Below are 19,674 nucleotides of genomic sequence, written 5' to 3' on the forward strand. Positions count from 1 at the left end.
ATGCTGACTGAAATGGCCACTGAAGTATAGAGAAAGCCTCTAATTCCATGCTTTGTCTGTTAATTGGTACTATAAATTGGCATTCTGGTTTATAAATCAGATTCCTTTGTGTATATTTAATGTGAGTTCGTGTCTCAAAGTTTATTTATAAAGTCCTTGGTTAATTTTAAGCCAGTTATATTTTTGCTCTAGTGTTCTTTAGATAAAAGTATTGGAATTTGTTAAACTTATTCCTACACTGTGGCTTCTGGCATTTGTAGTCAAATAGTTTTTAAAAGTATATACATTTCTAGCAGAATACTCCCAATTGCAATCTTGGTATACATTTAAAATTGGTTTTCAGAATGCATTTGAGGTTAAATTTCCTCAAAAAATAACAACATACATTGCTTGCTTGAAGAATACCTGGCAGGAGCACAAATGACAGTCTAACTCCTTAGTTTAGAGAGACTTTTATCTCTAAGAAAAAATTTTCAAAGGCCAAAGCTTCTAAGCCTTTTATGATATTTTACTACATGCTTGTTCCCCCTTATTGTACCTGAATTCATGGTACTTACAGTTTTAATCTATAGCAACCAGCCAAAGAAACCAACAATTTCTGTTCAACTAGAAGGTAGGAATTGATACCTGTATTTTTGTTTGTTTCGTGTTTTGTTTATTGGAAAAACAAAACAAAACAAATTATTCTTTTATAAAATCATCTAAAATGTATGGGCTTTGCTTGACATGTTAATGTGATCATTATCTGTTTGTAGTGCACTAATGAGCTTGGCCTCTTTTTTTTGAAAAATGAAAAAGTTCTCTTCCCAGATTTTCTAGAACGGCCCCAATTGCTTATAGTCAGGATTATTTTATCTGCTGTATATGCTAAGTATTGTTTTACTTTCCTTCTAAATTTATTTTAAAAGTGATTTCCTTAAGTATGTGATTTAAGGTTTATCATTTGGTGGGTTTTATATTTAAGTAACTTCTTTTTTTTTTTTTGGAGACGGAGTTTCGCTCTTGTTACCCAGGCTGGAGTGCAATGGCACAATCACGGCTCACCGCAACCTCCGCCTCCTGGGTTCAGCCAGTTCTCCTGCCTCAGCCTCCTGAGTAGCTGGGATTACAGGCACGCGCCACCATGCCCAGCTAATTTTTTGTATTTTTAGTAGAGACGGGGTTTCACCATGTTGACCAGGATGGTCTCGATCTCTTGACCTCATGATCCATCTTCCTCGGCCTCCCAAAGTGCTGGGATTACAGGCATGAGCCACGGCTCCCGGCCCTTAAGTAACTTCTTATATAAATATTTATCTCTGTAAATATGTAACAGAAAAGGCCTTTCCTGGACAGTGTGTGTTACAGTTACCTAAGTTATACTTTGTCAGCCTCAGGGCTGCATTAAGTTCCACTAGGTTGGTATCTTATTGCTCAAAGATTGTTAATTACCCAGCCAGTTTTCTGATTCTCTCATCTGTAGTAGGCAGAATAATCCCCCTCCCTGCAAGATGGCTGTGTCCTAATCCCTGGAATTTTTGGATATGTTACTTTAGTTCCAAAGGGTGATTAAAATAGCAAATGAGATTAAGTTGTTAATTAAGTATCTTTAAAATACGATTATTTTGGATTATCCACATTGCCCAGTATTAATCACTAGGATCCTTAAATTGTGGAAGAGGGAACCAAAAGTGCTATTTGAGAAGGACTTGGTCATTGCTGGCTTTGAAGATGGAGGAGTGGGAAGCATGAGGGAAGGAATGAAGGCAACCTCTAAAAGCTGGTTTAGGCAAGAAAATGGATTCTCCCCTAGAAACTCTAGAACAAAACAGTTCTGCTGACACCTTGATTTTTGCCTAGTGGGACCCGTTTTAGTTTTTTCATCTCTAGAACAGTAACATAATACATTTTTCTTCTTTTAAGCCACCAAATTATGCTAATTTGTTATGACAGCCATAGAAAAATAATACACCACGTAACTGTCATTACCTTTCCTTTTTGTCACTCACCCTAGACCTGGGTAGATAGATACTCCCTGTTCTGCTTGGGACTGCTTTTTTCCCCTCCCTGACTTCAGAGCTACTGTTTATAGGCTTTCCTACACTATTAAGGTTGTATTAGCCAGGGTTCTTATTTGCAGACAAAAGAGTCTACTGTAGCTAGTTTAAGTAAGGTTTTATAGCATAGGGAATTGTTAGGAGGGCTAAAGGAGGAGGTTGAGCTTCTAGGAAAGGCTCTCAAAACCATACTGCAGAATCAGCCTATGGAGCTGATAGCTGATAGCTTTGTTCTGAAAGCCAGAGTCAGGTGGCTCCTACCTCAGGTTACAGATCATTTTGGAGATCTGGCTGAAGATTATTTTGCCTTTTTCTTGACCTGAATCTTCTTTAGTTCACACTGCAATGGACTATCTGGACCTACCATTACCTGTCTGATCTTATCTCCTATTAGTTTGTCCCTATTCACTTTGTTCTAGGAACATCATTGTCTTGCTGTCAAATGTCCCTGTAGCAGGAAGATGCCTGTAATTCATGGCACTTAAAATTTTAATCTACAGCAACCATCCAAAGAAACCAACCATTTATATTCAACTAGTAGGAATTGACAACAGATAAAATAATCCTGATTATAAGAAATTGGGTCTGTCTTGGAAAATCTTCCCCTTTCACCTTTTTTGTCTGTGGCCATTGGATCACCATTCATTTTTTCAGTTATAATTCAGATATCCAGGATGAGAGAGACTCACTTTCCATGCTGATCCAAATGATTGCTAGTCTCTCTCACCTTAGCTCCACTTGCAGTGGGGATAAAGAACTGTGGGAAAATCAAAGGGTTTTCTTTTTCAGTCACATCAAGAAGATGGAAAGTAAGATTTTTCAAAAATAGCCTTTTCTAAATTTTCTGATGGCTGAGATTAGAAGTAATAGTCTTCTAAACTTTCTGATGACTGGTGGAGATGGTGGAGCCATCATTTGCTCAAAGGAGGAAAGATGATGTAGCAAAGGTAAGACTTGTTATGTAAATTTAAGCCAATGATCAATGGTAAAGAGTTTCTCTACTCAGTCCTCCCTTTTTTTCTGGTGCAGAGGTAGACACCCTTAAAAATTGAGATTTCCTTTATAGATATAGATTGGTTTTATAAACATGTTTCAAAATAGCCAGCTAAATGACAGAAAGGTGTATTTCAGAGACCAATTTAGTTCAGTAGACAGTCTTTATAACTTAACTATCGTTTTTTAGCTAAATGACTTGAGTTCAGGGCTAAGCCGGTTAACTAATAGGGCAAAGAAAATATTCTCTGCCTGGATTCCACATGGATAGCTCTGATAAAGAAGCAAGCCTATTTCACCTTAGGGTTTATCTTCTTTTAACAAGCACTTTATCCACCTTTCTTTTCACATTCAGGACACTATAGCAACTTAGCCAAAAGATTTGCAGATTCAATTTTTTTAAATCAACATGTTGCCTTTTATCAGGAGGCTTTCAAAAGAAGCAATAAAACTATTGCAATATTTTTAGAAGCTTCTGCACATCAGTAAGCATCGCTGGGTCAGCTTTTTTTTTTTTTTTTTTTTTTTTAAGACGAGGTTTCACCATGTTGGTCAGACTGATCTTGAACTTCCGACCTCAGGTGATCCACCCGCCTTGGCCTCCAAAGTGCTTGGATTACAGGCATGAGCCACCACGCCCGGCCCATGGGTCAGCTTTTATAAAGTTATTATTATACTTTAAGTTCTGGGATACATGTGCAGAACGTGCAGATTTGTTACATAAGTATACATGTGCCATGGTGGTTTGCTGCACCCATCAACGCGTCACCTACATTAGATATTTCTGTTAATGCTATCCTTCCCCTGTCCCCTCAACCCCCGACAGGCCCCAGTGTGTGATGTTCCCCTCTTTGGGTCTATGTGTTCTCATTGTTGAACTCCCACTTGTGAGTGAGAACATGCGGTGTTTGGTTTTCTGTTTCTGTGTTAGTTTGCTGAGAATGATGATTTTCACCTTCATCCATGTCCCTGCAAAGGACATGAACTCATCCTTTTTTATGGCTGCATAGTATTCCATGGTGTATATGTACCACATTTTCTTTTTCCAGTCTATCATTAATGGGCATTTGGGTTAGTTACAGTCTTTGTTATTGTGAACAGTTACTGTGAACATAAACATACGTATGCATGTGTCTTTATAGTAGAATGATTTATAATGCTTTGGGTATATACCCAGTAATGGGATTACAGGGTCAAATGGTATATCTATTTCTAGATCCTTGAGGAATCGCCACACTGTCTTCCACAATGGTTGGACTAATTTACACTCCCACCAACAGCGTTAAAGCTTTCATGTTTAGGAGAACTTATTTTTAAATGCACTTATTGCAATGTTGTTTATTTGGAACGTTCCACAGTAATTTAAGATTATTGGTTGTATGATTTTGCCATTTTTTTGTGAGCATTTGCTGCTTTTGGGGCCTAAACCTTCTATGTGTAAATGTAGATGTAGCTGGAAGGTAGACTACTAAGCTCTTCAGAAATTAAGCATCAGTTTTTTTACATTGAATCTTGGTTTTGCCTCTCAGATTTCCTTGATTGGGTTAGCCAATGATTTTTCCTACCTAAGCATGCAAGAAAATGAATCAAAGGGGAGATAATAAATAAAGCCCTGTGAATTGTCAAAAGCTAGAGTTTGCACCCCCTGTAGTATTGCCAGTTTTTGTTTGACCCAGTCAGATATTTTAGACCTCTAGCCAGTTTCAATCCAGATAACTGTTGGACCCAGTCTAGTTTCTATTGTGGCTTCTGAACCAAGTTCAGATAAAAAATTTGCTCAAAACTGTATAGCTCAAAACCACAAAATCTTGGATTCTGAAGCTCCACTGAGAGAACATCCCTGCAGTCTCTTGTTGTTGTGAGAGAGGAATGGACAGAATGGGCCCAGCGGGTACTTCTTTTGGTCACCAGCTGCTCTTGGGGATTGCTAGTTGCTCCACTTCATGTCTCATTCTGATGTCATCTGTTTCAAAAAAAGACTTTTGATGAATTTAACATAGTTTAATTGAACGAGGAATGATTTGCAAATCTGGTAGCCCCCCTGAAAACATGATAGGTTCAGAGTGACTCTGGGGTTCCCACATGATCAGATAATATTTAAGGACAGAAAAAGGGAAGAAAATGAGTACCGAAAACAGAAGTGAGGTACAGAAACTGCTGTATTGGTTACAGCTTGGTGTTTGCCTTATATGAACAGGGCTTGAATAGTTGGCCTCTTGTGATTGGCTGAAGCTTTGTAATTGGTACAACAGTAGGTTATAATGTATTTACACATCTACTGAAGTTATAGTTCACTATATCAAGAAACCTTTAGGCTGAACCTGAAATATGTAAGGAGGCAGCTTCAGGCTATACTTAATTTAACAACATAAAGAACTTATATTTGTGTTAAACATACTAAGCTTATGTCTCAAGTGTGCCACTTCCTTTGGTAATTAGCGTAAACTTTCCTAGGCTCTGTTTTTTCATCTGCAAAATGGAGATAAGACTTTTCTCCTCACAGAGTTGTTGTGTGGATTAAATGAGAAAATGTATGCTTAGCATAGTTTGGCCTTTTACTACTCATATTAACGTATCAATAGAAGAGTATAAAATATGTACAAAATATTCTTTCAAAGAAAGAAGATACAGTTTAGTAATCAGAATGATTAAATATACTTTAAGCCAGGGGTCACCAGCCCTAGAGCCATAGACTGGTACTGGTTTGTGGTCTCTTAGGAACTGGGCTGCACAGCAGGAGGTGGGTAGCATTACCAGTTGAGCTCCGCCTCCTGTCAGATCAGTGGTGACATTAGATTCTCATAGGAGCATTAACCCTATTGTGAACTGTGCATCTAAGGGATCTAGATTGCACTCCTTAAGAAAGTCTAATCAAGGTAGAACAGTTTCATCCTGAAACCACTCCCTCCACCCCCAGATCCCTGTTCTGTGAAAAAAAATAGTCTTCCTAGAAACTGATCCTGCTGCTTTAAGCCTTAAAGAGAATAAGTTTTTAACTGTCTGGAAAACTTTCTTGAGTAATTCGTGCTCTGAAAATTTGGGTTACTTGGAGTTTTGTAACACTTTAATTTTCTATTTTTTTTAAATGTACTAAATAGGGGGAGAAAATATCTTTTTCTTTTACTGGTCTTAGATTCATTGACTGGGGCCCTTTACAAGACAGATGCACAAGACAAAACCATACAAATTTATTTACTGTTTTATTTGACACAGGAGCCTTCATAAGGAAATGAAGAGCTGAAATAGCTGAACCTGAGTGTTTTTATTCTAGTTTTGATGAAGGCTAAGATTGTAGAAGAATTTAATAAGATAAAAAGTGTGAGCTAAGTGTAATAAACTGGGGGAAACTTAGCAAGGCCTGTTTATTCACATTCTTCTTGGGGTCTCTGTCTATGTTCCTTTCCTTCCAGTGTAGGGAGGGTACCTTTCACAGAAGAGTCTTAAGACTGGCATCGGGAAGATCACCAAGTCTTTCCTGTACATGCTGTTTCTCAGATTCCTTCATCTGAAAGTATTCAGTATGCCAGCTACTCTATTTTGGGGTATCGTGTCCCAAACCCTCATCAACTGGTTTTCATTTCAAAAGCTTTTAAATCCTCCATGATAAAAGGTACAGTTTGTAATGTATACAGTCATACTTAGATATCTAAGAACTGTCTATAGGATTTGGCAGGGGGTACCCCTATATTGATTACATATGTTTATCTAGTGCTTTGATCAAAATTGTTTCCGTTTGAAAAATACAGCAGTGTTGACTTGGGCAGGGGGGGAGGGGTTGCTCCTACTTAACGTGTCTGCTGAAGCACACTATTTTAAGGTTTTGTTTTCTTTTCTAGATAATTTAAAAGTTGACTAGTTACCCTCTCTTTAGAGGCTTGTAAGTACATTCTTGTCAGTAAGATACATGTTTACTATATGACCAAGCTAGATTCTGTATAGATGGTGCCCTTGTATCATTAACAGTACCTTATAAAAATACTATATGGATATATAGGGGAGAAAACATAATTTATTTTCTTTCCTTTCTTAGGTTTTTAGTTGAGACATTCTCTTGAAAACAAAAGTCAGATTAACAAAAGAAACAAGTTTATTAATGTGTGCTGTACCCATCACTTAGGAGAGGCCTCAGTTCAAAAGTATATCTCTTTCAAGGCAGTGGCATGGGGGCCTTGCTTAAATAGCATCTTAACAAAAAGCCAGAAATTCTATCTAGTGACAAGACAAAAAAGATTTATTTTCAGGCTTCCAAAAGGTTGGGGTAATATGGGAACACAAATGTACTACTGCTGTCTCTGAGCTGATAAGCAGTGTTGCAAAGGAGGCCTACCTTTAGGTGAGAAAGGCAGCAAGGAGGGGCGGGCACAGTGTGCCATTTTTTTTAAGCTTTTAACATAATCTAAAATTCCCATTATTTTAAAGAGGAATATTTTGTTTTCTTCCAGATACTTAACAGTTTATAAATGTAGTGTTCTAAGAGGTATGTTAAAGAAACACCTTATTCCTGCTTCCATGTGTATTATATTACCTATGAAGCATCATTGTGCATTTACATAAATTCACATTTGCTAAATCACACCAAGAGGGAAAACTTAATATAAACATTTCATAATTATGTAATCCATTCAGTATGATTGCATTTCCTCTTGATGCAATATGATAAATTTGTGTTTGTATAGATACAAGATAATGTTCCAAAGATAATGCAGTTTTATACATTTTATTTTCAATGCTTTTTAGTGGGTGTATGTATATACTGTGTAGAGAAATTAGATGAGGTTTCTCTTAACTTCATTATGGGCAACAGTTTCTTGACTTTGTTACAGTTTACTAGGCCCCATAGTTAAAACACTTGAGTGTAGGCCAATTCTGGAATACAAAAGTACTTGTGATAAGAGCTGTATGTAATGTGAGACTGAAATTTGGTACACAAAGAGGTTACTCTACTTTTTTTTGAGGATTCAGTTTTTTAAAAAACAAATTAATAATAATGATGGTTTCAGGATAGTATAAAGTATAATTTACTCTTTAACAGTGAGAGTGGCTTTGTAGTGGGGTCTCAATGGTTAAGTCTAATTCTGGGACAGGTAAAAATGTTTTAGGGTCTTTTGTTACAAGCATGAAAGCTATATTTCTTAAGGAATTTAATGAAGTAAAACATGTTTTTGCTTAAATATCTTCATTTAACACCAAGTATATACTTTCTGTTAAATAGTGAAGTTTTCTGGAAATCCATTAACTAAGGGACTTAGAATAGGAATGTGAATGTTTCAGATTTCTAATCATCCTTTTCTTATGACAAAACTCTTTTTGTAGCATTATACTGCTTTAGAATAAAGTTTGTTAATGCTTGGTTAAAAAAAATGAGGTACTGTATGTGTCAAGAATAAAAAGTTGGGACTTGATAAAGTTACAGGATCTTTTTTTCCTATGCCAACTCTACTGTTTTGTCATTGCGCTTTGAGATGAAAGAGTATAAAACCTATTTGTTTATTTAACTGTTGGATTTCTTGTTTCTCTACTGGGAAATTAAAGCAATTGATTTACACTTGATTTTTAAAATTGACCTATTTGTTTTCAAAAGTATGTACATAAATGTCAAAATTTAAATCTAATATAAGCTATTTACACTAAGCATTAACATGTCTATAGTTACTCATATTTCATGTTTAATTACCTTGGTGTTTAAGAGCTCTGATGAATATTAATCTATTTACCAGGATGTGATCTGGAATTATTTTCACTGTGTGATATTAGAAGGCTCTTAAAAACACCAACATTATGTTTTATTTCTCTCACTACATAACAATTCTTGGGCAACATAGAAGTGACATGAAAAGTAAGAGAGAAAAGGGATTAGATGCCATCACTTGGGATTGATATGTTAGAAATAGTACATTTGTCTAAAGAGAGAAAATGAATTGAAATGTTTTTCTTTTTTTCTATGCATAATAAATGAAATTTTGTGGGGTTGGGCAGGAGATCTCAGGTTTTTCATCTTTTTATTGATTTAATCCATTCTTTCAATATCTGTAGGAAGTTACACTGTATCAGTAACGACTAGATAAATTCTGGGGATACATACTAAATTAGACAGCAGAATTGGAACTCCATAGACTTGGGATACTAAAAATATTAGACACAGATTTAAAATAGCTATACTTATGAATTCTAAAGATACCTGCAAGGAAATCACAAAAAACAGCATAGCAGATTTGGAGAGGAACCAGACCAAACTTTTAAGTAACTGAAATTTAATGAACCTGGTTTTGTCCGTGTTGAGTGCTTTGTATATCCTACTGAAACATTATAAACATTAGGCCGTATATATACAACAGCTGTTTGAAGGCCTTGAAGAGTAACTGGTGTAGGTTCGACTTGAGGGTCTGTGATTCTTGAGAAAAGAGAAACTCATGAAGTGGTCTCCGTATTTATTCTGGTCTTTTCCTTGAAAGAATTTTCTAATTCTCAGTGCCAAATGGAGATCAAGAAAAAAGAAGTGGTTTTACATGGCTAAGGAGTCTAGAGAGGCTGGTAACTGAGGCCTAATCATGGGGTTTGAGGGTAGGGGAAGAACTTCAGAAAACTGAATATTCTGCACATAATATCTGCATACAAATTCTCCTTCAAGTATGGTAGTTTAATCGCTACCAGGCCCAGAGCAGGATTTCTGGAAACCCACCTGTTAACAGTGACTTTAAGCCTTAAGAGCTGAGCAAAAATTTCAGCAACCTTGAAATACAGATCAATTGTTGGAAAGCATAAAAAACTAGTAAGTGGCACACTGAAACCATTATCTAAAAAGTATATACTTTAGGATATATTTATCTATGTATATTGTATCTTAAAAGCTAAAGATGAAAGAGAATCTGTTTAAAGAAATACAGTAATAGGCGAAGTTCTGTGATCTTTATCTTAGAATATATGGAGAAATAAGGCTATGTCCCAAATCCAAATACTGTTTGAGGTTTTTGAGATTAAGAAAATACGGTAGTCCTCCTTATCCATGGGTGATATGTTCCAAGATCCCCCAGTAGATACCTGAAACCACACGTAGTAATGAACTCTATGTGCAGTGTCACTTAATCTGATAAAAGTGACTGTGCGGGTGGGGAGGGAAGGATAGCATATACAGCATGAATGCACTGGCAAAGTACTGACAATGTCCTGAGTGTGACAGGTTTAAGATTTCATCACACTACTCACAATAGTGTGCAATTTAAAAATTTTGAATTGTTTATTTCTGGAATTTTTCGCTTAATATTTCAGACTGTGGTTGACTGTGAATAATTTAAACCATGGGTCGTGAAACTGCAGATGAAGGAGGCCTACTGTATTACATCTTAGATCATAGTTGTCCACCATCTGAATGAAGTAATACTGTATGATTCTTACTAACTTTTCACTTGCTGTACCAGATTGCCACAGAAAGTAAGACCTACTTAGAGGTCAAGGATATCCTTGTGTTGGTCCATACATAATTCTTTTAGTCATCTTTGTTTTTATCATGCTAAGGGTTTTCAATATATTTTTGCTCTTATATGCAACCCCTTTTTAAATGCTTAGGAAAATTTGATGTAAGTACTAAAATGTCCTCAGGATTGACCAGCACAGTTAATGCATGACCAAATACATTCAACATCCATAGGAACGTATAGCACTCAGGAGCATGTTTTTTATAGGTCAGTGAATTTTCTACAGAGCTACTGAGAATTATTTTTTAAAATAGTATGTTTGTCTCAAATATGCTTATTTAAGTCAGTAAGTCCATTTCACTAGAAAGTTTCTAGGCAATAAATAAAGCAATACATATACTAAATGATTTTTTATTGTCTCAATTGATGTAATGTTTCTATTTTTCTTACTCTTCACAGTGGTTTTACTGCAGAAGCACAAAAGTTACTCCAGTTCTCTTAAGTGGAATTATTCGTGTCTTTTAATGAGGTAGATTTTATTAGGTTTCAAGATCTTGAATTTGTTAGGATTCTGTTTCCATACACACACTTACACGTTTAATATAACTTCCTAAAAAGTACCCTTTAGATCAGAATTTATCTTTACTTTTCCTGTTTTTAAAGCTTCTTCTATTGAACTTTTCAATGAAATTCACTAAATATATATTTTTCCACTTTCCCAAAATCTAATTTAATATTAAGGCTGATTTACAGAAATTCATCTAAAACTTTGCTATTCAAACTATGGTTTATGGACTAGCACTCTTTGGACATCACATGGGAGCTTATTAGAAATGCAGAATCCTCCTCCTCTTCCATGCCCTCACTTACTGACTCATAATCTGCATTTTAATAAGCTCAGTGATTCACACACACATTTAAGTTTGAGAAGCATAGACCTACAGATCTAAAAGCTTATTTGCTAGTGCTTGTACTTTATCTAGTTAACCCTCAAAGGTAAATAGCCCTGTGTTTTAGACAATGTATACAAAAGAATGAAAGATCAAGGTCTTTTAAAGGTTTCTAGGAATATCTTAGAGGCTGCTGTAATCTGTTCTTTTCGGAAAACAGTAATTTTTATTTTCTTCCTAGTGGTTTCACCATGTCATTTGTTATAACCCTTTCTTTTTGTTACTCAATTAATCTAGTTACACATCTTCAGCTTCAGCTCTTTTCTATAGAGTTTTAAAACCAATGTCTGTTCTATTTGATTCGATTTATATTTCTGACATTTATCATATTTAAAAAAATATTTCATCATTCTTTTTAAATTATACTTTTCCCCCCAACTTACTTTTGTTAATCATACACCTGTTTTAGGCCTAGTAAAGTCAAATATTCTCTAAGAGTCTTTTCACAACTTTTCTAGCACACAGTGTCTTTTCCTTTCTTTGTTCCCATAACCCTGGAGTAGGTATGGAATTCGTGTCTTTAACCCAACCTTCTATTTCCATGTTATTTGTACTTCTAATAAAAAGGTTTCTGACAATAAAATATGTCCTTGGAATGCCTCTTTTTTTAAATGGCAGTAATATTTCAGATGATTAAGCTGAAAATAGTTAACGCCAAAAACAGGGAGAAAATAGTTATGCTAGCGAATACACTTTGCCTATTGGTTGACTGTAAACATTAATTTTTTTGTTTCTGTGTTTTCAGTTAACAGGGCTGGCATGTTACGGAATAACCAACTCTTAACAAATCTTGACTCATGAAAAAACAAAAGCTAAATGAAAATCCCAAAAATAGAACAGTTCTTATAAAGCAAATAATGAGTATTCTTACCTTTAAGTACATAAGAAATGGACTTAAAATTTATGCTTGATTCCTTATCGTCAAATGTGCAGGTAATCATTTCTTAAAGTTGTATTGGATTATGCAAATGTAAACTAATGGAATACTAACTTAAAAAATACAATTTTAAGACTAAGGAACATTGAAGAGTATCATTCCTTTATTTTACAGTAATGGAAACTGAGATAGCAATTAAATACTTGTTTCTAGTATTTCTCACCAAAAAGTATGTAGAGCATATGTCCTAGCTTTTGAGTTTTAGTGTAAAGTTCAGAAGCTCCAAGATAAAAATTTCCAAATTATGCTAACTTCAAATAGGGAATAAAACTTGGACTAAGTGGTGTTTGGCATCAGACTGCATGTGAATGGTTTTAACACAAAATGCTTCCTCTTCCAAAAAAATGATCAAAGAGTTGGATGTAGTTGGTAGTTTTTCCTAACCAATTGTGGAGGACATCTAGAATTATGCATTTGAAAGCTTGTAAGAGTTTGCCCTGTTTCACTCTGTGCATTTTTTCTACTATCATTTTCTTTATAGGGCATAACAATCATTTTATCTTTTAGAGCTTTTGTATGCTTCAGTGATATGGCACAGTAGGGACATACACAGTTTTGCACTTGAGAAAGTTTTTTCTAGGTTATAACTACTGAAACAATTTTATTAGTTCTACCCTCAGTTTCTGTTGAGTAGCCAAATATGCCTACCGTTCTAGAGATATTTAAGATACTAGTCCCTCAAAATCAAAATCAGTGCCTGCAGTATATTGGTTTCCAGGGTTTGTTGCTTTGTATTGGTCAGATACCCAGAAGCTTCATCTTAAGTATAATGGAGGAAAGCTTTTTTTGTATATAAATGGACATAGCCATGATAAACTTGTGTATTACTTTGAGAAATAGGAAAAATCGCTGAAAAGTGAGAGCAAAAATATTTTAAAATCTTTACTTTTCTAAAATGCCAAAATGTTCTGTGGGGATAATCAGGAGAAGAGAGGTGCTTTACCTTTGGATTTACTGTACAGAGGCTGTTTGTCATAATCCATTGCTTCTCTTTTTGAGTTGTTTCTATCTCCCCAAATACTGTGTAATCTTTGGGTTGAATTTTGTTAATGTTGTAAGTTTTAAATCTTTATTTCCTTTTGAAAAAAAAAGTCTCTTGTTGTGGTTATCCTCCAAATTTTCCTTGCTCTGTCTTTTTTTTTTTTTTTTTATGGGCTACCTGCAAGGGAGATTTGTAATCTAAATGTAATATAACTTCAAATATTTAAATGGTTTTTTATTTAATTTATTTTTTTTAAGACGGGGTTTCACCATGTTGGTCAGGCAGGTCTTGAACTCCCGACCTCAGGTGATCCGCCCGCCTTGGCCTCCACAGTGCTTGGATTAACAGGTGTGAGCCACTAGGCCTGGCCTTAAATGGTTTTTAAAAGTCCAAGACAGTTTCGTTCTGAAAATTAAAAGAGCCTTCTAGAACTTTAGAGCTAGAATTAAAGCAGTTTAAAAGTAAAGTATTATTTTTAAAAGACTATGAAAAGTTGTTATTATATTATTAATTACTGTTGTGTATTTTTTTTCTCCAAGACAGAGTTTTGCTCTTGTTGCCCAGGCTGGAGTGCAATGACATGATCTTGGTTCACTGCAGCCTCTGCCTCCTGGTTTCAAGCAGTTCTCCTGCCTCAGTCTCCCGAGTAGCTGGGATTACAGGCACCCTGCCACCACACTGGGCTAAGTTTTTGTATTTTTAGTAGAGACAGGGTTTCACCATGTTGGCCAAGCTGGTCTCGAGCTTCTGACCTCAGGTGATCCACCACCTCGACCTCCCAAAGTGCTACAATTGCTGCAATTACAGGACTATTGTATTTTTAAAATAACATCTGCTTCCAATCTTTTTGGTAGGTGAGATAACTTTGTATGTAGCTACTATTTAGACTTTTTTTTTCTCTGCCTGATAAGGAGCTTTGCTCTTACTGCCCAAGCTGGAGTGCAATGGCACGATCTCGGCTCACTGCAACCTCTGCCTCCTGGGTTCAAGGGGTACTCCTGCCTCAGCCTCCTAAGTAGATGGGATTTTTAATTAGCCACCTGCCACTATGCCCAACTAATTTTTGTAGTTTTAGTAGAGATGAGGTTTCATCATGTTGATCAGGCTAGTCTCAAACCCCTGACCTCGTGATCTGCCCGCCTCAGCCTCCCAAAGTGCTGGGATTACAGGTGTGATGGCCTGTAGCTACTATTTAGACTCTTAAATGTAAAACCTGGTCAAGCACCATGGCTCATGCCTGTAATCCCATCACTTTGGGAAACTGAGGCTGGTAATTGCTTGAGTCCAGGAGTTCCAGACCCACCTGGACAATACGGTGAAACCTGTCTTTACAAAATTTACAAAAAAATTAGGCAGGCATGGTGGTATATGCTTTTAGTCCCAGTTACTCGGGAGGCTGAGGTGGGAGGATACCCAAGCCCCGGACGTTGATGCTGCAGTAAGCTGTGCTGTGATTGCACCACTGTACTCCAGCTAGGTAACAAGAGTGAGAAGAGTGAGACCCTGGAGATTTTGCCTCAGGAAAAGAGAAAAAGTTAAACCTGTGTATCTCAATAACTATGTAGTTTGGTTTTTTACACAAAAGTCTATATTTTTCCTTGCCCTTTTCACAAAATGTATGTATGTATGTATATATATATATATGTATATATGAATTTTCCCCCACTCACTATCTTGTATAGGTTCCCTTTTTAATCCTTGATAACCCTGAAAATCCTTGACTCCTGATTGAACATTTTCAGGATCATTTAAGGCCATTTGGGAATAACGTTACTCAGTCTAGAATATAGATATAGAACAATGGCACTTCAAGCTTTTTAGCAATGGAACTATTTAATTAAAATCTGTCATAGAAACTCAGGAGGGATGTATAAATGTGCAACACATAAACAAACTACTCTTCTTTTAAAGCAGTAGGTGGAGAGGTGGGATTTGGGCCCTATCTACTTGTGTAAGCAAGGGGTGTGTGTGGCCCAGGCCCTAATGGCTACATAGATCACAGTCCAGACTGGACGAATGGGTCTGTAATAAGTGATGAATCAGGTGAAGAAGGATCTTTGAATAGGAAAAGCAAAGTGTTGCCACCTCATATTTTTGAAGAAACCCTTGACTGGCTGTGGTTGAAGTAGAAGATTAAATCAAAGCTGTTTAAGATGTATTTTATCTATTTTGTGTTAGGTATGAAATTAGTTGAGGCTAGATTCAGGAGAAAAAAACAGAATAATGTTTACACAGCCTTAAACATTAGTATTCTAATTGGGATTTTTTAAAATTTAAATTTAATTTTTTTTTTTTGAGCAGTCTTGCTCTGTTGCTTAGGCTGGAGTGCAGTGGCGCCATCTCAGCTCACTGTGACCTCCGCCTCCCAAGTTCAAGCGATTCTCCTGCTTCAGCTTCCAGAGTAGTTGGGATTATAGGCGCCCAGCAACACACCCGGCTAATTTTTATATTTTTAGTAGAGACAAGGTATCACCATGTTGGTCAGGCTGGTCTCAAACTCCTGGCCTCAAGTGATCTGCCTGCCTCAGCCTCCCAAAGTGCGGAGATTGTAGGCGTGAGCCACTGACCCTGGCCATGCTAAATAGAATTTTATATGCAATTAACTAAGGCTAAAAAATATTTTTAAAATATATACAGTGTTCATGAACAAAAGCCATTGAGTTTTTTCTTTTTATGAGTAGCATTGTAAAGGTCAGTGCTTACATTACCATTTGACCTATTTAATCAAATGCACTTAGAGGTACGTATTCTGGATTTATGTTAGAACAAAGAGAATCAATTTTTGTAGTTTCTTTTATGCTTGCCTCTTGAATTTTGTTTGATGCTCTTACCTTTATAGACTCTGTCAAGTACAGTCAGCTCTCTGTACCCATTTGTTCCATACCTGGATTCAACTATTACAATTAAAAATACTCAGAAAAAGGAAGGATGGTTGCTTCTGTACTGAAGATACACAGACATTTTTTCTTGCTATTATTTCCTGAACAATACAGTATAACAAATATTTACATAATATTTTTATCGTTATTAGGTGTAATAAGCAATCTAGAGATGATATATGTATACAGGAGGATGTGTGTAGGTTATATACAGATACTACACCATTTAATATAAGGGATTTGAGCATCTCCTCTGGAGTTTGGTATTTGCCAGGATTCCTGAAACCAATCTTCCATGGATACTGAGGGATAAACTCTATGTAATTGTTTGTTTTTTAGTCCCCAGCTAACCTGTTACATTTTTTAACAATAGCGTTCTCAACATATGGCTAAGGAAAATGCTTGTTTATGCCACCAGACATAGCTTCTGAATCTTTTTTGTTGTTCATTTATTGATTAGAAAAATATTGACCAAATACTGGCCAGGCATAGTGACTGACACCTGTAATCCCACCACTTTGGGAGGCTGAGACGGGTGGCCTGGCCAACATGGTGAAACCTCATTTCTATTACAGATAGAAAAATTAGCTGGGCATAGTGGCAGGTGCCTATAATCCCAGCTACTTTGGGGGCTGAGGCAGGAGAATTGCTTGAACCTGGGAGGTGGAGGTCTCACAGCGAGCTGAGATCATGCCACTGTGCTCCAGCCTGGGCAACGGAGGGAAATTTCATATCAAAACAAACAAAACAAAACAAAACAAACAAAAAATATATATATTTACTGACTACTAGCCACCCATCTCAACATTAAATTTCGGATCTAAAAGGTGTGATTACATGTCAGTCTTTACTAAGGGGCTGTTTGTTAGAGGAATGCATTATACAGTAGATACTATATACTGCAGAGAAATATTTAGTCTCTATTAGAATTACTGTCATCTGAAGAATGATAAAGTTTTTTGTGCCAGTTTGAGTTTATTCCCTGAACTAATTCCATCCATAGTTTGATATGAGAATATAAAAGACAAAATAGCATTTCTAGAAATATTCACAGTGGACTCACAGTGAACACTAACACTAAAGGTGCTATAGAGCTTCAAATTTTTCAAAGAATATTAAGAGTTACAAGGAGACTTAGGAGCCATATAGTGTATATGCTTAAGTAACACAGGAATCCAGGCCATATTATTTTTGATAGGCCAGCATCAGTCCTCTACTTAAAATTTCTACAAACAGTTACAATAGTAAAGGACAATCTGTTTCTTTTTTTTTTTTTGAGATGGAGTTACGCTCCTGTTACCCAGGCTGGAGTGCAATGGTGCAATCTCGGCTCACCGCAACCTCCGCCTCCTGGGTTCAGGCAATTCTCCTGCCTCAGCGTCCTGAGTAGTTGGGATTACAGGCACGCGCCACCATGCCCGGCTAATTTTTTGTATTTTTAGTAGAGACGGGGTTTCACCATGTTGACCAGGATGGTCTCGATCTCTTGACCTCGTGATCCACCCGCCTCGGCCTCCCAAAGTGCTGGGATTACAGGCGTGAGCCACCACGCCCGGCCTGTTTCATTTTTAAATAGGTCATTATTGGAAATAATAGTTTGAATAATTAGTTGAACAAAAAGTACCTCTTATTTTCCATTCCATGGTCCCAGTTTTGAACTCTGGAGTTAAAAGTTTAAGCCTAGTCTAATCAGCCTTCCACAGGATAGCAGTTGACATGTTTAAAGATGGTTATTATGTTCTTCTGCTAAGATGGTTTTTTTCCTTCTATCAATATCTTTTAAAGTTGATATCGGCCAGGCATGGTGGCTCAAGCCTGTAATCCCAGCACTTTGGGAGGCCGAGGCGGGTGGATCACAAGGTCAAGAGATTGAGACCATCCTGGTCAACATTGTGAAACCCCGTCTCTACTAAAAATACAAAACATTAGCTGGGCATGGTGGCATGAGCCTGTAATCCCAGCTACTCGGGAGGCTGAGGCAGGAGAATTGCCTGAACCCAGGAGGCGGAGGTTGAGGTGAGCCGAGATCGCGCCATTGCACTCCAGCCTGGGTAACAAGAGCGAAACTCCATCTCAAAAAAGGAAAAAAAGTTGATATCTTTTGCTCTGAGTCTCAAATTGAGAAGGATTGCTTATCATACTATGAATTTCCTTTTGCCCACATAGAGGCAGAATCCTCTTCTGTATATGTTGGTTTTGTAATTTTTCTTGAGCTTTCAATATTTTGTCTTGTTAGCTCAAGGTTGGTGTACCTGATCCTCTAATTTTCCTATATAAATCAATCCTGATACCTTTTTAAGCAAAGAAAATATTTAGTCTATTTTTGTTATTTTAACTAATTGACTCTTAAATCATTATATTTAATATTAAGGTATAGCCAGTAAAAAAAATTAACTACAATGGAAGACAAAATTGAGTGATAAATAGATGTTTAGTGTATAAACAAACATTAGTGATTGACACTGTTGACAAAATAAAAAAATAACACTGTAAACATGAACTCTGTAGCAATTGTGAATTCAATAATTATTAAATGAATGTATATATTTTGAGCTATCTTCTTTTATATATCATTACTTGTTGGATACAGAAATATTCAGATGGCCTTTGTGGCATGTTAAAGAGATACTCTTACTAGGTTAACTGAGATGCTCCTAAAATACAGTTACGTTGTGAAAGAACTCACATATCAGTCTTCCTCTATCACATTTCCAAAATTTGTTGTATTTTGAAGGATTTGCCTGTGATAAAATAACTTTTTAGAATTTTATTAAGAATAAGTATGATGGAAGAAAAGAGTGGATTTCTGTTAGCATTTTGTGAGGAATAGATTACATTACTGCTGACTCTACTTCTTATATGCAAAGAAAATATTCTTGTCACATTTTTAATTGAATGAAAAGAAAGATTTATTTCTAGAGTCATTATTTTTGTATAAAATTAGGGTTTTCGCAGCATTTTAAATATTAGATAGAATAAGAAAAATTCTTACCTAAACTGTTATTATGAAAACAAAACTTTAAATAAACATTTTTTTTGTGTGAAATTCTTGAAACACACTGGTAAGTTTTGTAATAGGCTGTTTAGCATCCCAGTGCAATTTGGGGAGATGATTACTGTTTTACTTGTAATGTTTTCTATGATGTTAAAATGCACTAGTAATGCCTAAGGATAGTAGTGAATTAATGAAAAAATTTAGCACTGACATGACCCACTCAGCTTATTTTTTGTTGCTAAAAGGTTCAGAAGAAGACATTTAGTAATGTTATGAGCCATGGGAATTGCTGAGCTGGTTTATTATACAGCACAACTCAGACATGCAAGAAATCCTTAAATAAAGGGTATTAAAGTAAATAATGCACACAGAGCACTTAGTAATCAACAGGACTTGGTTTGCATATGTAGGCAGTGCCTGCCTACTGATTGATGAAGCCTATTATCATGAGATTGTATTTTTATTAAAGGCAACACTTAGTAATTCTTTG

General features: G+C 36.2%; 1 protein-coding gene across 3 annotated transcripts in view; it reads left to right on the forward strand.

The window, feature by feature from the left end:
* HS2ST1 (heparan sulfate 2-O-sulfotransferase 1) overlaps positions 1-19,674 on the forward strand; it is a 199,698-nt gene that overhangs the window by 69,754 nt on the left and 110,270 nt on the right. Inside the window, exon 3 of one of the 3 annotated variants that reach the window (XM_078332365.1) lies at positions 1-19,674. This exon is cut by the window's right edge and continues 17,436 nt beyond it. The exons of the other annotated variants lie outside the window; for them this stretch is intronic. The gene's annotated coding sequence lies outside the window, so the exon portion shown is untranslated. 3 annotated transcript variants of the gene reach the window in all.

The sequence above is a fragment of the Callithrix jacchus genome, chromosome 7 (assembly GCF_049354715.1).
Source record: "Callithrix jacchus isolate 240 chromosome 7, calJac240_pri, whole genome shotgun sequence".
Taxonomy (NCBI): Eukaryota; Metazoa; Chordata; class Mammalia; order Primates; family Cebidae; genus Callithrix; species Callithrix jacchus.